This window comes from Theropithecus gelada, chromosome 14 (genome assembly GCF_003255815.1).
Source record: "Theropithecus gelada isolate Dixy chromosome 14, Tgel_1.0, whole genome shotgun sequence".
Taxonomy (NCBI): domain Eukaryota; kingdom Metazoa; phylum Chordata; class Mammalia; order Primates; family Cercopithecidae; genus Theropithecus; species Theropithecus gelada.
The window spans coordinates 5,623,122-5,644,252 of record NC_037682.1 but is presented as its reverse complement, the minus strand read 5'-3'; positions in this window follow the sequence as shown (position 1 = coordinate 5,644,252).

Sequence of the window (21,131 nt, the reverse complement as noted above, 5' to 3'; positions counted from 1 at the left end):
TACAGACAACAGAGTTGATTTATAAACTGGCTGTGGGGGAGAAGGATGCTTCCCAGGAGTTTGACCTCAGCAACTGAACCGGCCTAACCCTAACCATAACCGTAACCCTCACTCTAACCCTAGCTGCCACCCACCCCCTACTCCTCTGCTGAGACTCACTGGAGCCTTGACTCCCAGGCTCAAGTGATCCTACCACCAATTGCTATGGTAATAGAGTTGTTATTTCTGATTATGGTGGCTGTGATAGTGGGTTATTTCCTCCATCAGCAGGCTCCTCCACCATGACAATGAGCTATTTCCAGCCATTTCCACCGACTCTGGAAGAAATTGGCTTGAAGAACAGCTGGACACACATCCATTCTTAGAGCCTAGAGGTGAAACACACGGACTCTGGAGTCAGAGAGACCTAGGTTTGAATCCTAGTCCTACCACTTTCTCTCTCATCCTTATGTTAGTCACTTAACTTCTTTAGGTCTCCGTATTGTCACATGGAAAATGGAACTTTCTACCTCCTCGGGATGTTATGATGATTGATATAACAAGCTCAGCACGGTGCCTGTACAGGTGAGAGTTCTGATAAAGACTGCTGTTAACAATTACCTCTCCTCTGACGGGGAGTTTATCACCCCATCTCAGCAGCCCTGCTCCTGTTCCTTGTTCCAACAGGCCCTGGGACCTGGGTTGCCAAGAGCAGCTCCTGACAGCTGCCACCCGCCCCCCACACTCCTCTGCTGAGGTTCCGGAGCCTAGGGGCATGGGGCATTGTGAAGGCCTCACTGGTTTTAGAATCATGCAAGATTATAGAGCACATTTTGCAAGAATGGGAGGAGGTGGAAGTAGCCCAATTCACGGTAGCTTTCCCAGAGTGGCTCTAACTGGCAGAGAACATCCCCTAAGGCACCTCTGTGCTCCATGAGGAGCTTGTAATTAGTAGGTGGGGATCCTGAGGGGCAAGGTTGACTGAGGCTTTGCTTGGGAGATGGAGCCCTCTGAGGGATGGGATTGAAAGGGTATTGTTTGCAGTCACATAACCTCTCTAGGGATCAGTATTTTGTTTGTTTGTTTGCCTGGTTGTTTGGTTTACCTCCCCAATGGGGCATAGGCTGAAGTGAGGATCCCACCAATGTCCACAGGCTTCCTGCATGAGTTCCTCCATTCTTACCTCTGTACTGATGACTTGCAGACCTCTCCCCAGCCCGGTCTCCCTCCTAGATTTCAGAGCCATATCTTCCACTGTATGTGTTAATGTCTCTGTTTGGATACCCTACAGACATCATGGTGGTTTCAAACTAAGGAATTCATTATCTCATTCAGTGACTTTTTCATTTCAGTTGTTATTTTCAGTTCTAGAATTTCCACTTGGTTCTTTTGATTGTAGTTTTTGTTTCTCTGCTTAGATTCCTTATCTGCTCCCTTATGACAATCATATTTTCCATTAATTTGTCAAGCATATTTTTCTCTAACTTTTTTGGACATATTTATTATTGCCGCTTTGAATGATTTTTCTGCCAAATCTGTTATTCAGGCTATGTCAGAATTGGTTTCTATGGACTGTTTTTGGTTTTCCTTTTGACTATGAGTCACATTTTCCTGTTTCTTTGTGTGTTTGATAATTGTTGGATTATATTTTGGACCTTGTGGGTGACAAGTTGCAGAAACTCTGGATTCTGATATCCTACTCTGGAAAGGGTTGATTTTTATTCCAGGAGGCATTTCAATTACTGGTGGATTACTTGAGCTTGTGTAGTCTTGGTCTTATTATTTGTTATGGCCGATCTGTGGGAAGCCTAACGTGTTTCCCAAATTTCTCTCAACTTGGTGAGAATCCAGCTCCAATAGCAAATCTTTTTGAGGCTTAGTTCTAAAGGCTTTGTTAGGGAAGATCTACAGCAGGCTTTACTCAAAAGCGTGGTCCTGATTACTAAGATGAGGCTTTTCTGGCCTTGCGGGTAGATGCCTGGGGTGTTAATGAGGTCTCTGAACTCTGGTTAGGAAAGAACTCCAAAGTCCCCGAGCACTGCTTGACATCTGGAATCTCTGTTCCACTCTCGACGTTAGAGGAGCCATTCTTCATTAAGCCTGAGGTGGTCTCGCCAGCACCCAAGGCCCCTCAGTTGGACTTCGTCCTCCTTCCCCCATGCAGCTCCCTCTTCTCCAAGGCCCTGCCTTGAAGATTCTAGGTGCTTCAGTGATACAGGCTGAATGTTTGTACCCTACTAATCTCATGTTGAAATGCAATCCCCAGTGTTTGAGGTGGGGCCTGGTGGTAAGGTCATGGGGGTGGATTCTTCATGAATAACTTAGTGCCATCCCCTTAGTAATGACTGAGTTCACGTGAGATCTTGTTTAAAAGTGTGTGGCACCCGCCCCCTCTCTCTCTTGCTCCTGCTCTTGCCATGTGATGTACCTGCTCCCGCTTCACCTTCCACCATGACCCTCCTGAGGCCCTCACCAGAAGCAGATGCCAGCACTATACTTCCTGTACACCCAGCAGAACTGTGAGCCAATTAAACCTCTTTTCTTTATAAATTACCCACTCTCAGGTATTCCTTTATAGTAAAGCAATGCACCAACACATTCAGCTATTCCAGACTCTAGTCTCTGCCCGCTCTGAAAGCAGTGTGAGGGCCACTGTGTTCAATGTGGATCCCAGCTCACTGCACCATGATGCGAACTTGTCCCCAGTCACAGATCCAGGAAGATCATGGGGCTCAGCTCATGCTTTTATCTTCTTCTTTTGGGGATTGCAAGCTTGTTCTGTCAGGGATACAGTGTTGGCCTTCTGTACTCTGTCCAGTCTTCTGAGTGCTTATAGCTCCAGTTACTATGCCATGACCAGACATGAGTAATGCACATTTTTACCCAAAACCTTCCTCTCCCATATTCTTCATCCACTCATTTCTCCAAAATAGAATCTTTGCCACCGCCCTCTCTATCACTTCCTATGGGCGATTCATCTGCAAAATTGGCTCCTTTGACATTTCACTGGAGCCCTTGGGTCTGTCAAACTTTTCTTCTCTCCTCCCCTTGCCCAGGTCCAGGCCACTGCCTGTCCTCACTAGGACCAACCAACTGCCTCCTCGCTGGCCGCCAGCCTCCAGTCTTGCTCTGCTCTGGTCCATTCCCCACCAAGGAGCCAGAGGCCCCCTTTAAACCTGCAGATCTGACATTGACTCTGCCTTACATAAAGCCCGAAGTTGTCGCCTTGGCTGGCAAAATTCTCGAAATCTGCAACCCCCACCTAGCTCTGTCCCCGTGTTATTGCCACTTTCCCACATTCCTGCCACATGGATCTATTTGCAGCTCCTAGATGCCATCAGGCCACCTGTTGTCTGGGATCCCTTACTCCATGTATGACTGCTGTCCCTGGATATTCTGTCCAGCAAGCTTTCCAGTGTAGTCCATTGTCACCCCCTCTGGGTGGCCTTCCAGGCCAAGTGAGGCCTTTCTCTACGTGCAGGCACAGTGCCTGTGTTTCCTCCCTCAGGAGGCTCTGAGCTCCACTAAAGCAGGAAGGGAGGTGGGTTCACCGCACCCGCTAAAGCAGGAAGGGAGGTGGGTTCACCGCACTTCCCAGAGCCTGGAGGACACGCCCCCTTACTGTTTGAAGAGGGAGTCAATGTCAAAGGCTACAGAGGGGCAGGAAGGCGGAGGTGTTGTGCACCACGATGTTGGACGTGGAGCCGGGGGACTTCCCAACATGGATGCAAACTCTGCAGAGGGAAGGGATGCTCCACAGGCTGACCATTGGCAACGATTCTGGGGGTTCTGCTGGTACCCCCAGGGAAAGGGGTGGTGACAGCTCCTTGCAGAAGCAATGAGAACAGCCCAGGATGAAGGGGTGTGTGTAGATGGGGCCATGTGCACATTGGTCCCCAGAGATACTTCTAGGGCCACCTGCAACCCCTTGAGGACCCCCAGACCCGCTGTAAGACCTGAGGTTGGAAGGATTTCATGCTCCCCCTGGCCGCTGCCACCTGTCTCCCCAACTTTGACCACCTATCACCCCATCCAATGATACCCTCCTTTGGTGGGAAACTCCAGCAGAGACCTCCTCAACTTCTGGCCTCAGGCGTTTCTCCTTCTCGCCACCAACTTCCCACTCCCGGGAAAGTCCACATTCCTGAGCTAGACATTCACTGGGGGAATCACTACCTGGTGCCCTGTGTGCAGATGCCAGGGCAGGAGGTGTCCTCCCTCCCCGGAGTTGCGTCCTCCCCCTGCAGGCTGTGCACGGTGCTCCCAGCCTGCCTCCCCAAAAGTCAGGTAACTGTCAGGTCTCTCACTGCAACACCCACACAATTTGGGTCTGGATAAACAACAATGGGGGATCCTTCAGGGGATGGAGAAAGTAATTGAGGAAAAGAAAGAGAAGTGGGACTTAGGAGAGTGGTAGGGAGAGACAGGCTGTTAGTGAGGGAGGGAGAGAGTGAGAGGTGTGGACAGACCCTGTGTCAATTCCAGAGGTAATGCTGACCACCCCCAGGGCAGGGCAGGGCAGGAGCCAAGAGACAAGAAGAGAGGAACCTAGGGAGCATTTCAGCCCAGGCTGAGGAGGCCCCAAGAGTCCCTGCACCCCAGGAGTGCTGTGGGTGTGCAGGGCAAGAACCCCTGTGCCGGAAATGCCTTCTTTTGCCCCTCCAGGCCTGCCCTCTGCCCTGCTCTCTGCTTCAGGGGCCTAGCCTGATGGACCCATTCCTCAGCTCCCATGCCCTCTGGCTTCCTGTTGGGAGTGCCCCAGCTGCAGGTAAAAGGGAGAGGGGAGGGTGAAGTCAGAATATTCACATCACAGCATTGACAGAAGCTTTGGGGTCACCTTGGGCAGGCTGTGTCCTTTAACTGAAGGTCTTAAACTTCTCCCAAGGCAGGCCCCTCTCCAAGATTCCCTCCTTTCCAGGTTCTGGGATGGCTTATGCCTTCCCTTAAACCTTCAGCCTCAGGGTGGCCACAGCCCTGGGGCGTGGGCTGTGGTGCACCTGCCTGCCCAGATGGTTTCCCTGTACCCAGTCGTTCTTTCCTAGTGGAAACCTGACACTTCCCCATTCTGTGGCAGCCTAGGAGGGTGGTCTGTACCCCAGAGAGGCCTCCAGCTGTGATGTGCCACTGCCTCCTCATGCAGGAGGCTTTGATGGGGTACACTCTAAACACCCCCAGGACTACCTAGGCATCCTCCCGGAAAGCTGGGTGCAAGCCAGAGCAGGGCTCCCCGGTCCATGAGGGTGCAGCAGATGGAAGGCCAGCCCGGTGACCACGTGGTGACAGCACAGGGCAATGATGACTGCAGGCTCTGGGGTCACAGGGATTTTGGTTCAAGTTCTGCCTCTACCTGTTACTCATTGTGCACCGTTGGGGTGCCCCACATCATCTTTCTGAGGCTCAGTTCCATCTAGAGTTCCATAAAGAATTCAGCAAGAGGCCGAATGTGAAGCCTCCAGCGCCAGCTCCAGCTCGCAGTGGCCCCAGCACACGCTGATGGGGCACGTATTCCCAGCTGCCCTGTTGGTTTTCCTAAGTGAATCGCTGCTGAGTCAAAGTTAGCAGGTCCCCAAAGTAGAAACTTTGTCAGATTCCAAAGAATGTCAGCCCCAGTGACTCACGTGTGTTTCTCCCAAAAACACAATCGCAGGCCTTTGGGATCAGCTCAGCCATCTCTGAGAGACATTTCAATGCTGTGAGCAGGATGCTGGGTTCCGGCCACAAAAGAGCTGGGTGCAAGCCTGGCCTCCATGAAAGGAGTTCCCACTTGGAAAATCTGATTCAATTGACTTCTCCCTTTCAGTTTAGCTTCACGGCTCCCTGGCTATGTCTACGGCTAAGAACTATGGCTCCATGATGAATTGCCTGGCAGATGGTGGTTGTGATGTTTGTGTTGTTGCTATGGTGATGGAGTTGTTGTTACTGATGGTGGTGATCCTGGCAGTGGTGGTGGATTATTTCTAAGGGTGGTAGTGGGGTGGTGATGTGGTGGTGACGGTGACAGTGTGGTAGTCTTGGGTGGTGATGATGTTGGTGCTGATGGACATGGTGGTGAGGTGGTAGTTATGGTGATAGGATATCGATAGTGCTGGGGATGGAGTTGGTGACGGTGATGGTAATGGTGGTGTTGTTTTCAGTGCCAGTTGTGATGAGGTGATGGTGGTAATATGATGATAGGATATTGATAGTGCTGGGGATGGAGTTGGTGACGGTGATGGTAATGGTGGTGGTGTTTTCAGTGCTGGTTGTGATGAGGTGATGGTGGTAATAGCAGTAGTACTGGTGATGCTGGTGGTGGTAGTGGATTGTTGGTGGTGGTGGTGAGATTGGTGCTCTTCATGGTGATAGTGGAGGTGGTCAGGATGGTGGAGGTGGAGGTGATGGTTTCAGTGATGGTACTGGTGAAGATGGAGGTGATGGTTTTAATGATGCTGATGGTGGCTGTGGGGGTGATGGCTTTGGTGCTGTTGGTGGTGGAGGTGGGGGTGATATTTTTGTGAATTGTGGTGGTAGTGATGGTGATGGTAGAGGTGGAGGTGATGATTTTGGTGATGGTGGTGGTGGTGATGTTGATAGTGGAAGTGGGAGTGATGGTGGTGATGGAGGCAGCAGTGATAGTTTTGTGGATGGTGATGGTAGTGGTGAAGGTGGAGGTGACGGTTTTAGTGGTGGTGGAAGTGGGGGTGATGGTTTTGGTGATGGTGGTGATGATGATGTTGGCAGTGGAGTAGAGGTGATAGTTTTAGTGATGGTGGTGGTAGGGGTGGGAGTAATGGTTTTTGTGATGGTAGTGGAGGTGGGGGTGATGGTTTTGGTGATGGTGGTGGTAGTGGTGATGGTGATGTTAGTGGTGGAGGTGGAGGTAATGATTTTAGTGATGATGGTGATGATGATGTTGGTGGTGGAGATGGGGGTGATGGTTATAGTGATGGTGATGGTGGAGGTGGGGGTGATAGTTTTGGTTATGGTGGTGGTGGTGATGGTGATGGTGGTGGTGGAGGTGAAAGTGATGGTTTTGGTGGTGGTGATGATAGAGGTAGGGGTGATGGTTTTGGTGATGGTGGTGGTGATGGTGATGTTGGTGGTGGAGATGGAGGTAATGATTTTAGTGATGGTGATGGTGGAGATGGGGGTGATGGTTTTAGTGATGATGATGGTGGGGGTGATGATTTTGGTTTTGGTGGTGGTGGTGGTGGAGGTGGGGGTGATGGTTTTGGTGGTGGTGGTGGCGGTGGTGATGGTGATGTTAGTGGTGGAGGTGGGGGTGATAGTTTTAGTGATGTGGTGTTGGAGGTGATGGTTTTAGTGATGCTAGTGTTAATGATGGTGGTGTAGGTGGAAGTGATGGTTTTGGTGGTGGTGGTGGAGGTGGGGGTGATGGTTTTGATGATAGTCATGGTGGTGGTGATGGTGGTGTTGGTGGTGGAGGTAATGATTTTAGTGATGGTGATGGTGGTGGAGATGGGGGTGATAGTTTTAGTGATGTGGTGGTGGAGGTGATGGTTTTAGTGATGCTAGTGTTAATGATGGTGGTGTAGGTGGAAATGATGGTTTTGGTGGTGGTGGTGGAGGTGGAGGTGATGGTTTTGATGATAGTCATGGTGGTGGTGATGGTGGTGTTGGTGGTGGAGGTGGAGGTAATGATTTTAGTGATGGTGACGGTGGTGGAGATGGGGGTGATAGTTTTAGTGATGTGGTGATGGAGGTGATGGTTTTAGTGATGCTAGTGTTAATTATGGTGATGTTGGCGGTGGAGGTGGAAGTGATGGTTTTGATGGTGGTGGTGGTGGTGGAGGTGAGGGTCATGGTTTTGCTGATGGCAGTGGTGGAGGTGAGGGTGATGGTGGTAGAGATGGAAGGGATGGTTTTCATGATGGTGGTGGTGGATGTGGGGGTAATAGTTTTGGTGATGGTGGTGGTGATGGTGATGTTGGTGATGGAGGTGGAGGTAACGATTTTAGTGATGGTGATGGTGGTGGAGATGGGGGTGATAATTTTAGTGATGATGATTGTGGGGGTGATGATTTTGGTTATGGTGGTTGTGGTGATGGTGATGTTAGTGGTGAATGTGATAGTTTTAGTGATGTGGTGGTGGAGGTGATGGTTTTAGTGATGCTAGTGTTAATGATGGTGATGGTGGTAGAGGTGGAAGTGATGGTTTTTGTGGTGGTGGTGGTGAGGGTGATGGTGGTAGAGGTGGAAGGGATGGTTTTGGTGGTGGTGGTGGAGGTAAGGGTGATGGTGATAGAGGTGGAAGGGATGGTTTTGGTGGTGGTGGTGGTGGAGGTGAGGGTGATGGTGGTAGAGGTGGAAGTGATGGTTTTGGTGGTGGTGGAGGTGAGGGTGATGGTGGTAGAGGTAGAAGGGATGGTTTTCATGATGGTGGTGGTGGATGTGGGGGTGATGGTTTTGACAATGATGATAGTGATGGTGGAGGTGGAAATGGTGAGGTGGTGGTAGTGGTGACGGGATGTCAACGTGGTTTTGGTAGAGATGAAGGTGGTGGTGATACCTCACAACCTCAGCCCAGGAGAAGTATAGCAAGAGAAGATTTGAAGTCGGAGGACCTTACTTCTGGGTCCAATTCTGCTACTTACTACCTGGTGACCTGGGGCAATTTGCCTGGCCTCTCTGAAGCTCAGTTTTCTCATCAGTAAAGGGAGTGATATTGCTTCCCTTTCTGGACAGTGTGGGGATTAGAGGGGCCGAGGCCTGTGGCCGCCTGTGATTAACTGTAATTCTGGGGCACTGTGGGCCTTGAGGATGGGCCAGCTTGGCTGCTGTGCAGACAAGGCCAGGGTCTAGCGAATGCTGCTGCAGAGGACTGCGGCATCTGTGACTTTTTCTGGGGAGCAGGAGCCCCTCCTTGTTCAGGGGGCAGCTCCTCTTCCTTTTGGGGAATCTCACACAATGTATATCTCCCTTGGTGTGGTTCAGAGGGGCTGGCAGTCCTAGGATCCACACTTCCTGGTCACAGGGGTGGACCTTTGATGCAGGCTGGGCCCAGTGTATCTCTCCCTAGGCCTTTTCTACTTTGGCTCAAGAGCTACAAAACTGCCTGAGGCTGCCAACAGTTTTCTTTCCCCTTGAAGAGTCCCCATTTGCCATGGAAAGTCTAAGGATAACTCTCTAAGAGCAGCAGAGACAAGAAGCACGGAAAGAGGAGGATGGGGAGAAAGAGGAGGAGAAAGAGGGGTGGTGCCAAAGAGAACCCCAGGGGCTTCGTTGAAGCTGCTGAATCCAGCTGTGCCTGAAGACAGCACCATCCTCTCAGTTACACAGGTTACAGAATGACCTCAGGAGTTAGAGTTGGGCTTCTGTGTTTTGCAAACCAAAGAGTCCTTCTCTACATCTCTCACTGCTTCAGTCTCCCAGAATTCCCAGAACCTTCCCAAGAAAGCACAATTTGTGACAGGGCTGACTTCCAAATTTGGGGACAAAAGACTCTTGTCTTGGCAGACCAGATCTGGCTTATTCCCGCTCTTTCCAGAGAACGCTGGGACTGACCCAGCTCCTGGCCCCGATGTCAGGGGACAGGTCAAGATGTGCCGCCAACCCCTGCCTCCCCAGGCAGCCCCTTTATAGGAAACTTTTCATACACAGTGGAACAGACCGGGCATGGTGGCTCACACCTGTAATCCCAGCACTTTGGGAGGCCGAGGCAGGTGGATCACCTGAGGCCAGGCGTTTGAGACCACCCTGGCCAACATGGTGAACCCCCATCTCTACTAAAAATACAAAAATTAGCTGGGTGTGTGACTCACACCTGTAATCCCAGCACTTTGGGAGGCCGAGGCAGGTGGATCACCTGAGGCCAGGAGTTTGAGACCACCCTGGCCAACATGGTGAACCCCCATCTCTACTAAAAATACAAAAATTAGCTGGGTGTGTGACTCACACCTGTAATCCCAGCACTTTGGGAGGCCGACGCAGGAGAATTGCTTGAACCTGGGAGGCGGAGGTTACAGTGAGCCGAGATCGTGCCACTGCACTCCAGCCTGAATGACAGAGTGAGACTCTGTCTCAATAAACAAACAAACAAACAAACAGACCAACAGTGGAACACCGTGACTGCACTCATGGATTACATAAAGTCTCATTTGAAACAATTCAAATGACACAGGAAAATGCTGATAGTCACCCCTTGCCCCCAGAGACGACCCCAGGAACCCTGGCAGACACTCTCCACTTCTCCCCAGGTATACACATGCCACTTCTTGTCAGCGGAATGGCTATGGGCTGTTCTGAAACTTGCTTTATTCCGGAGTCTTTCTGGGCACTGAGCACAGCTTTCTGACTTGTTAAAATGAAACTTCTTGGTCGCCTATTGAAACGATTTATTTGTTCAGTCCCCAGTGATGCACATGTAGGTTGTTGCCAATTTTTTGTGACCTTAAACATCCCTGCAGTGAACACACTTATGTGTTCAGATTTTACACCTATCCCGTCATTTCTGTGGGGTACATTGCTAGACAGGGAACTGCTGTGTCAGAACATATTTAGATTTTGGAGGGATTTGACACATTCTACTCAAGTTTGCTGAGGATTGGAAAGCCAGTGAGGGAGGATGCAGTGAGCCCCAAATCCGCGACCACACTGGGTTTTGTTCATTGGAAAGAAAAATGGAAAAATGAATTTTTTTTTTTTTTTGAGATGGAGTCTCACTCTGTCTCCAGGCTGGAGTGCAGTGGCGTGATCTCAGCTCACTGCAACCTCCGCCTCCCAGGTTCAAGCAATTCTCCTGCCTCAGCCTCCCGAATAGCTGTGATTATAGGCACGTGCCACCTCCCCCGTCTAATTTGTGTATTTTTAGTAGAGACGGGGTTTCACCATGTTGGCCAGGATGGTTTCCATCTCTTGACCTCGTGATCCACCTACCTCGGCCTCTCAAAGTGCTGGAATTACAGGTGTGAGCCATTGTTCCTGACTCCCAAGAAACGATTTTTGAGGTGGGAGAGAGCAGTCGGTAAGAGGGCCCCACTTTTAGGAACCATAGCTTCCTCACTGCTCAGTACAGGCCTTGTTCATCTTTGGAAAAAACAGGCGATGGTGGTGAGGGAGGAGGAGGAGGAAGTGTCGTGGAATGTAGTGGCTCTGTTAGGTGAACAGCTGTTCCAGCTCACCTGGAATTTTCCTGCTTGATTTTGTCACTGCAAGGTCCTCATCCTGGGAAGCGTCTCCACTGCATGGGCGAATCAGAACAGTTGGTCACCTACTTTCAGCTTCCGGGGCCTGTTTCCCAAGGCCAGAGGCCCTGCTGGTATGTCCTGTGCCTTCCCTAGGGACAGCGGGTCCCATGTGTGCCTTCCACGCTGGCTTCCGGGAAGGCGTGTGCTGAGAAGCGGCAGGCCCAGTGCCCAACGGGCTTGGTTGCTGGCTACCAGGGCTGGCAGCACAGAGTGGTCCCAGGTCTCCTGAATCCAGGAACCCGGGCAAAGCTGTGCCCATTCCCACGGAAGTGGCTGTGCTTCATCCACCCAGAGAGGGTGCTCACAGGTTGATAAAACTGCTGTGTGACACTGGACCCAAGGGGCTTGCCTCTCCCTTGTCCTCATCCCGCCCAGTGGAGGAAACCAAGGCATGGGAAGGGGAGTGACTTGCTCAAAGTCACGTGGCTCTGAGTCTCCGCGCTTGGACCAGAATCCAGGTCACCGTCCTCCCAGTGGGTCACTCTACCCTGCACCAGGGACTATGTGTACTGCTTTGGGAAAGCCACCTGGGACAAGCTCTTATGGCTTTGCACCCCCTTGTCCCATGGCTACAGGGCCAGCAGCTTCTCTCTGAGCTGTTTCCTGATGGAAGACCAACTCAACAGACTTGAACAAAAGAGGCTGGCCTGATACAGAACAGGCGTGGCAGGTCCAGGCTTCAGAAGAGGTTGGGAACTTTCCTTCCATGGTCACTCGCTCTCCTACCCCCATCTCTGTTACTTGAAGACGGAAAAGTAGAATCAGCACACCCAGTGACCCTGGAGACAGAGGCTTGCATCTAATTTCTAGACCAATGGGTTCCTGTCTGGACTCCATATTGGCAAATGTAAGGCTCTCCTGGTCCGAATATAATCCTGTACCCTAGTTTATCTTTCTCCCTCCATTGGACTAGCCCCTCCTAATCAATCTTTACCCGTTCCATCCGTCCAATATGTTAGAAAAAGAAGGGCCATCCAAGTTATTCCTTTAATGGCTACCTTAGGCTATAACCTCCAGGCTTGGGTTGGGAGCAGGCGGACTGGCCACCTCTTTAACATACTTTAAAGCTCTGTCAACAGAACTGCAAAGTTCATTAAAAGATATAGTCCAAAGCCTGATAAAAGTCCAATACCAGGGCGGACATGGTGGCTCACGCCTGTAATCTCAGCACTTTGGGAGGCTGAGGCTGGCAGATCATTTGAGGTCAGAAGTTCGAGACCAGTCTGGCCAACATGGCAAAATGCTATTTCCACTAAAAATACAAAAATTAGCCAGGCCTGGTGGCACATGCCTGTAATCCCAGCTACTTTGGAGGCTGAGGCAGGAGAATTGCTTGAACCCAGGAGGCAGAGGTTGCAGTGAGCCGAGATCATGCCACTGCACTCCAGCTTGGGCAACACAGCAAGACTTGGTCTCAAACAAACAAGCAAACAAACAAACAACAAAAAAAGAGAGTCCAAGACCAACTAGACTCTTTGGCTGGAGTAGTCCTCCAAAATCGACAGGGATTAGATCTTATAATGGGTGAAAAAGGAGGCCCCTGCCTCTCATTGGGTGAAGAATGTTGCTTCTATCTCAACCAATCGGACCTAGAAAGGGATGCTGCTGAAAAACTTAAAGAAAGGGCCAAAAAGCTAAGAGAATACCCAATCAACTAAATTCTTGGTTTAAAAACAGAATCCTAACATTAAGACCATACAATCTTTCCTCTTATCTTCATACCTAAAAGGAAGATATTTTTGTTCCCTTTCAATTGTTTGTTGAGGCAGAATTGACATACAATAAACTGCATATGTTTACAGTGTACAATTTGGTAAGTTTTGACATCTTTATATACCCATGAAAATATCACTATGATCAGGATAATAAATATGTCCACAACCCCCAAAGTTTCCCATGTTCCTCCCCACCCCCATCCCCAGGGAAACACTTCTCTGCTTGTTCTCATGATAGGTTGTTTGCATTTTCTAGAATTTTATATAAATAGTGTCATAAAGTACACACGCTTGCTTTGCCTGGATTCTTTTGCTCCATATAATTATTCTGAGGTTCATCTACATTGTCACTTGTATGATTAGTTCGTTCCTTTTTATTGCGGAGTACAGTTTCACTAAGTGGATGCACTGGTTTGTTTTTATCATTTATTGATGTCCAGTTAATGGACATCAGAGTTGTTTCTAGTTTGGGGCCATTACAATAAGGCTGCTGTGAACATCTGTGTATAAGCCTTTGTATGGACGTAGGTCTCATTTCTCTTGGGTATATATCGAGGAGTGAAACGACTGGGTTATACCTATCGGTATTGCTATCGAGATTGTTTTGAATCTGTAGATCAGTTTTGGGAGAATTGGCATCTTTTGACCCATGAACATGGTCTATTTCTCAGTTTATTTAGGTCTTCTTTAATTTCTCTTAGCAAAGTTCAGTTTCACACGGGTTTTTGTCAGACTTGTCTATGTGTGTATTTCCTATTTTTGTTGTGTTTCTGTAATTGTTTTTGTTCCGGGTGTGTCATGTTGCTGTTATACAGACACACAATGGCTTTTTGTATATGGATCTTCTATACTGCAACCTTGTGAAACTCATTGGTGACTTCTAGTAGCTTTTTTCATAGACTCCATAAGATTTTCTCTGTCGATGGTCGAATTGTTTGTAAATAAAGACAGATTTATTTGCTCCTTTCTAATTCAAAGACATTTCCTCCCTTCCTCCCTCCCTTACTTCCCTTCTCTTCCCCTCCTCCTTCTTTTTTCTTTCTTCTTAAAGCCTTACTACACTGGCAAGAACCTTACATGCAATGTTTATTAGAAGTGCCTTATTCCTGATCTTAGAGGGAAAGATTTTGGTCTTTCACTATTAAGTATGATGTTAGTTGTGGGTTTTTCACAGATGCCCTTTACCAGGTTGAGGAAGTTTCCTTTTATTCCTATTTTGTTGAGGGTTTTTATCAGCAATACATGCTGAATTTCGACTAATGCTTTTCCTGCATCTGTTGAGACAATGTGCTTTTATATTGTAAATATAATATTTTCACAATAATATTATGAGTTATATTGTTTTCTAATGTTAACCAACCTTGTATTCTGACAATAAACTATACTTGATCATATGTATTATTCTTTTATGTGTTGCTGGGCTTGATTTTTAAAACTTTGTTTAGAATGTTTGCATCTATTTCATGAGGGATATTAGTTTGTAGCTTTCTTTTCTTGTAACATATTTGTATGATTTTGACATTACAGTAATGCTGGCTTCATAAAATAAGTTGGAAATGTTCCTTTCTCAAATTTTCTGGCAAATTTTGCATAGATTGAAATTATTTCTTTCTTAAGTGTTTCATAAAATTCACCAGTAAGGCCTAGAATTTTCTCTGTGGAAAAGTTTTTAACTTCTTAAAAACATATGGACTACTCAGGTTATCTATTTCTTCTTGAGTGAGCTTTATTAGTTTTTTTCTTTCAAGGAATTTGTCCATTTCATCTAAATTGTCAAATTTCTTGGCATACAATTATTTATCACATTTCTTTTAATATGTGTACAATCAGTAGTAATGCTACCTCTCTCATTTCTCATATTAGTAATTTGTCTTCTTTCTTTTTTATCTGATGAGTAGGGCTTGATGTTTGTAAGTTGGATTGATCTTTTCAAATTACCAGTTTTTGGTTTCATTGATTCCACTTTTTTTTATTTTATTGACTTCTGCTCTAATCTTTATTATTTCCTTTTTTCTGTTTCTCTTTGGTTAAACTTGTCCTTTTTTCTCTAGTTTCTTAAGGTAAAAGCTGGGATATTTTAGTGCTGTAAATTACTTAGCGTACTGGTTTAACCACATCCCACAGACTTTGATAGGTTGTGTTTTCATTTTCAAATATCTCAGAATGTTTTCTAATTTCCATTTTCTAATTATCTTTTTGATTTCTTTAAACTGTGCTTTACAGAGAAGTGTTATTTAGTTTCCAAATGTTTGGGGATTTTGCAGACATCATTCTATTATTTGGTGTCTAATTTTATTCTATTTTGGCCAGAAAACATATGTTGAATGATTTGAATCCTTTCAAATTTATTGAGATTTTTCACACCCTTTTAAATGTATTGAGATGAGATTATGATATATTTTTGAAAAATGTTCTGTGTATTTGAAGATAATTTATATTTTGCTGTTGAGAATGAAGCGTTCTAAACATGCCCATTGGGTCACATTTATTGCTAGATTGCTAGTGTTATTCAAGTCTTCTATATTCTTCTTCTTTTCTTCCCTTTTTTTTTTTTTTCTTGGAGACAAAGTCTTACTTTGTCACCCAGGCTGGAGTGCAGTGGTGTGATCTTGGCTCACTGTAACCTCTACCTTCTGGGTTCAAGCAATTCTCCTGCCTCAGCCTCTGGAGGAGCTGGGACTACAGGCATGTACCACCACACCTGGCTAATTTTTGTATTTTTAGTGGAAATGGCATTTTGCCATGTTGGCCAGGCTGTTCTCGAACTCCTGACCTCAGGTGATCTGCCTGCTTCGGCCTCCCAAAGTGCTAGGATTACAGGTGTGAGCCACCACACCCAGACCTATATTCTTATTGACTTCTGTATATTTCTCCTGTCAATTATAGAGCTGTTGAAACCTACTACTATGACTGGATTTGTGTATTTCTTTTGTAGTTCTGCTCATTTTGCCTCATGTATTTTGAAGGTCTTATTTGGCATATAAACATCTAGAATTGTTATGTGCACTTGAGAATTGAAACCTTTTGTCATTATGAAATGACTATTTCTGGCAATATTCTTTCCTTTAAAATCTACTTTGCTATTAGTATAGCAAAGTACAAATATTAATACAGCAAAGTAGATTGGCATGGTAATTAGCGTGGTACATCTTCTTTTATCCTTTTGCTTTAAAATTATTATTATTTTTTTATATTTAAAGTGGGCTTCTTGCAGGCAGCATATAATTGGGTCTTGCTTGTTTTTATCCAACCTACCAATCTCTGTTTTTTAATTGCGGTGTTTAGACCATTACATTTAATGTGATTGTTGATATAATTGCATTTAATTCTGCCATCATGTTTTTCGTTTCGCATTTGTATTACTTGTTCTGTGTTTCATTTTCTCTCCTTTCTACCTTCTTTGTGATTAATTGAGTATCATTCATTCCTTCATTTTATCTTATTTGTTGGTTTATTAGCTGTAATTATTTGCTATATTATATTAGTGGTTGCTAAAGGGTTTATAGTATATGTCTTATCACAGTCTATCTTTGAATGATATTATCCTTCAGTGATATTATACCACCTAACATCCAGTAAAAGAAATTTATAGCAGTATACTTTGATTTCATGTCTCACCTTTGTACCATTGTTTTCATACCATTTAGGTGTCCAATTGTGTTTGTGTCTGTGTCTGTGTGTGTACAGCAGTGAGAGGCAGCTGTTATAGTTCCCATTTAGTTGTTGAGAAAAGTTTGGCTTTCCCACTTGTAAAAATAGTTTGCAGCTCAAACGTCCCCTCCTCCAGGCAGCCTTTCCCAGCCTCTGCCAATGACGAACTATTTCCCCACACACAGGCTCCCTTGGCCTGGGCCACACTCTTCTTGCAGCCGCAGCGCATGTCTTTTCTGTCTGCCCCATCAGATGGTCACCTACTTGAGGGCAGAGCTCAAAACCACAAGACTCTCCCTTGAGTCTTTCACAGCCCCTTGTCCACAGCTGGTGCTCCATCTGCACTTACTGAATTGGCCCGAATGCCACGATCCAGATTCAGCCCTAGCAACAACCTCACGGCTTCTCAAGGTGTGGTGCTATGAAAAAAGCATGAGCTTTGAGATTGGAAAGACATGACTTCAAATTCTGAGCCCACCACTAATTGACTGTGCGTGACTTGGGTGAGAAGGAATCACCTGAGCCTTTGTCTGTCCATTTGTATAACGGGGATATTGACAGGTTTTTCCTGCCAGGCTGGCTATAAAGACAACTAAAATGCACTAAAGCACTAGAACTTTGGCAGGCCTGTCTGGGCACTGAGGAAACACCAGCTTCTCTGATTCTCTGCCCCACACCTCCTTTCTGTTTGGCCCCCTCTCTTGCCCTGGGCCAAAGCTTAAAGTCGCACATTGTGAAGTCTTTCTGGTCCATTTGTCCATTTGCCAGTCCAATCTGCAGCCAGATGTCTATGCCCATGAAAGTCTGTCCTGCCAGAGCATTTAATAAATTTGTCATGGGGCAACTATGAGGCCACAGAGCAATGCCTTCCCAGGACACCTGATGTGGGCTGGATAAACCCACCAGGCCTCTGGGATAAGTGTAGGTGGGAACCCCAACTGGTACTTGCTTAACTATTCACTCTATGATGCAGGAAGCTGAGATGGGGTGGGGAAGGTGATTGGCTACAGTAGGAGAGGCCCCAATTTCCCCCATACCCTGGGGTGACCATGGGATTCAACTGTGGTTCTTTGTGTCCAGGGAAGAGAAATCAACTCCAGTTGACCTAGGCAAAGGGGGCATTTGTTGGATGCATATGGGGTAGATTAGTGAATCCAAGGAAAACTACACCCCCAGGCTGGAGAGGATGAGAGCCAGCTCCAGGCATATTGGGAACAGAGGCTGGACAGGAGAAAAGGCAACTGGTGCTCACCAGCCCCTGCCACATGCCTCGCCAACCCTGGTCTAATGCTCAAGGTCTTTGTGCTGCAGCCATTGAGCCTAAGACCTGAGCCCAGTCCTGATGCCACCTTCAGTGGCTGTATGACTTTAGGCAGGTCACTTCACCTCTCCAAGCTCAGTGTCCTCAGCTTGAGTTGTGAGAGTCTAATGCCATGGAGGATGTACTAGGTACAGTGGAAAGTTCCATGCCCTAGAGAGAGGTTGTCACTGCTTGGTGTGTGTATGAACTTCCTATGGCTACGGTCACAAATTAGCACAAATGAATTCTAACAATGCAAATTTATTCCCATACATTCTGGAGGTCGGACATCTGAAATCAGTCTCCCTGGGCTAAAATCAAGGAGTTGGCAGGGCTGGTTTTTCTGGAGGGTCAGGAGGGAAATCCACCAGGGTCCCTTTCCAGCTTCTAGAGGCCACTTGTGTTCCTTGGATTATGGCCCCTTCCTTCATGTTCAAAACAACAGCATAGCCTCACCATGCACCACAATCATTTCACCCATCTGCTTCTGTTGTAACAGGACTTTGCTTCTGTCTGTCCTCCCTGCCACCTCTCTAAGGACCCTGAGATTCAATTTAGAGCCCACTTGGAAAATCCAGCTTGGGATATTTTACTTACTCACATCCCCACAGCCCTGTTTGCATACGCACAGCCCTATTTGCATACGCATGACCCTGTTTGCATATGCATGACTCTGTTTGCATATGCACGACCCTGGTTGAATGTGTACAGTTCCGGGCATCAGTGTGTGGATACCTCTGGGAGGCTGGCAGTCAGTGCCCCACAGCATGGCCTGTGCCCAGGGATGGCTTGATGTGGGGCAAAGAACCTTGGTGGACACACATGGGTTGACATATTGACCCCCTCCAATGCCAGTGGGGCACCCCTGGATGAGTCATTTGATCTCTCTGGAGCTCTTCATCCAGGAGATGGACACGATGGCTCCCACTCCTCAGGGCTGCAGAAACTGAATGGGACCATACAGCTGTTTGTGAATGTGTCTTTCAGTGGCAGAGATTTCCTTTTCATCAGAACCTGATGAGGAATCTCCTAACACCCAGAGGTGACAGAGGCACGGCTGCTGGGACTGGTGGAATCCCCATCCTCCCTACACAGTCCCACACCCTTCCTGCCTGCAAAGAGCCAGGGCTAGGAATGCAGTCGGAGAACCTGTGCGATAGAGTGCAGGCTTGGGGTTCATAAGCAGGGGATGCGGACAGCTCCTTACTCTTCCACTTTGCTCTGCCCCACCCCATGGAGGGAGTGACACGGGAGCTGCACAGAGAAGAGGGCAAAGTGTTTCGGCATCTTGACTTGCCAAAGCTGATTGGAAGATGTGGCAGATTGCGTTTCTTTTCCCAACAATGACTGTCTCCTCCCCAAAGAGAATGGGATGTCCCCATTTATTCCCATACATTCTGGAGGTCGGACAACTGAAATCAGTCTCCCTGGGCTAAAATCAAGAAAGCACCTCCGTTCCTGCCTGTGTGCTGCTGGGCAGTACCACCTGCTTGCTTTGGTCAATGGAAGATGAGAGGACAGCATTGACCCTTGGTCTGAGTGCAAGCGCTAAGTGCCATTGAGGGTGACAGGAGAAGAGCATGTGCCACCAGGAACTGTGCCTTCAGCGTGAGCCCTGGAACGCAAGCTGTGGGCAGACTCGTGGCTCCATGCAAAGTGCAGGGGACATAAACCTTCACTGCTATACACCTCTGAGAGGTGCGGCGGTTTATACCACAGCAAAACCGCCAGGCAATGCAGCTTCCAAGTGCTGAGTCACACTGGGTTAATGATGGCCCTGTCTACTCGTACCTGGAATCCAGCCCTGGCCAAGCCCACTGAGGGGCATCTGGATTTGGGCACATGAACTTAGCTATATGCTACGTTATCTAGCCTGGGGCAGAGAGGGAAGGCAAGATATCAAGCCCCATGCCTAGGACTTAAAAAAATCAATTTTTATGTAGGAACAATTTATATTCAATACATTGTACATCTTTTAAGAGTAAAGCTCAATGATTTTTCTTTCTTTGTGGGACACGGTTTCACTCCGTCACCCAGGCTGGAGTCCAGGGGTGAGATCTTGACTCACTGCAGCCTTGACCTCCCAGGCTCAAGCGATCCTCCCACCTCAGCCTTCCAAGTAGCTGGGACCACAGGCATGTGCCACCACACCCAGCTAATTTTTGTATTTTTTGTAGACATGGAGTTTCACCATGTTGCCCAGGCTGGTCTCAACCTCTGGGCTCAAACAATCCTCCTGCCTTGGCCTCCCAAAGTGCTGGGATTACAGGTGTGAGCCACCGTGCCTGGCCACAATGACTTACTATTATTTATTTATTTATTTATTATTTATTTTTTTTTGAGATGGAGTTGCTCTCTGTTGCCCAGGCTAGAGTGCAATGGTGTGATCTCGGCTCACTGCAACCTCTGCCTCCCGGGTTCAAGTGATTCTTCTGCCTCAGCCCCCTGAGTAGCTGGGATTATAGGCACCTGCCGCCACACCCAGCTAATTTTTTCTATTTTTAGTTGAGATGGGGGTTTTGCCACGTTGGTCAGGCTGGTCTTGAACTCCTGACCTCAGGTGATCCACCTGCCTCGGCCTCCCAATACACCGATTTTTAAAAATCTACTTTGCAGAGGTATAATTTGCATACAATAAAATTCACTAATTTAAGCATGCAATTCAGTGAGTTGACAAATGTACACAGTTGGGTCACTGCCACTTTTACCAAGAGGTAAAACACTTTCAGAAAGTTTTCGCACGCCTCTTTGCAATCAGTCAGCCACTCCCCACTGCAGGTAACAACAGGGCTGCTTCCTGCAGCTACTGTGTGAATTTACGTGTCACAGAATGCTGTACAAGCAGAGTCCTATGCAGCCTGGGCTCTCCTTTGTCCTCCTGGCTCAGCACGACCCCAGTGACTGCGTGAGGCTGTGCGTATCTGCAGCCTGCCCCTTTTCATGGTGTTTATCCACTCACACAGTGATGAGCAGTGGTAAACAGTGGGTTTATTTCCGCTTCCTGCTGCTATAAATATTTGCGTATGACTCTTTTCGTGGGCAGATGTTATTTCTCTTGGAAAAGCACCTAGGAGAGGGTTATATGGAAAAAGTATATTTAACTTTGTAAGAAACTGCCAAATTACTGCAGAATGGCTGTACACCTTTCCAGGGCCGCTGTCAGTGCATGGCAGCTCCCATGATCTCCATCCTTGCCAGTGCTGGGGGTGGCCCGTCTCATCTGTGGTGCTTTAGTGGGCATGAAGTGGCATCTCACTGTGGTTTAAACTGCATTTTCATGATTGCCAATGCTGATGAGCA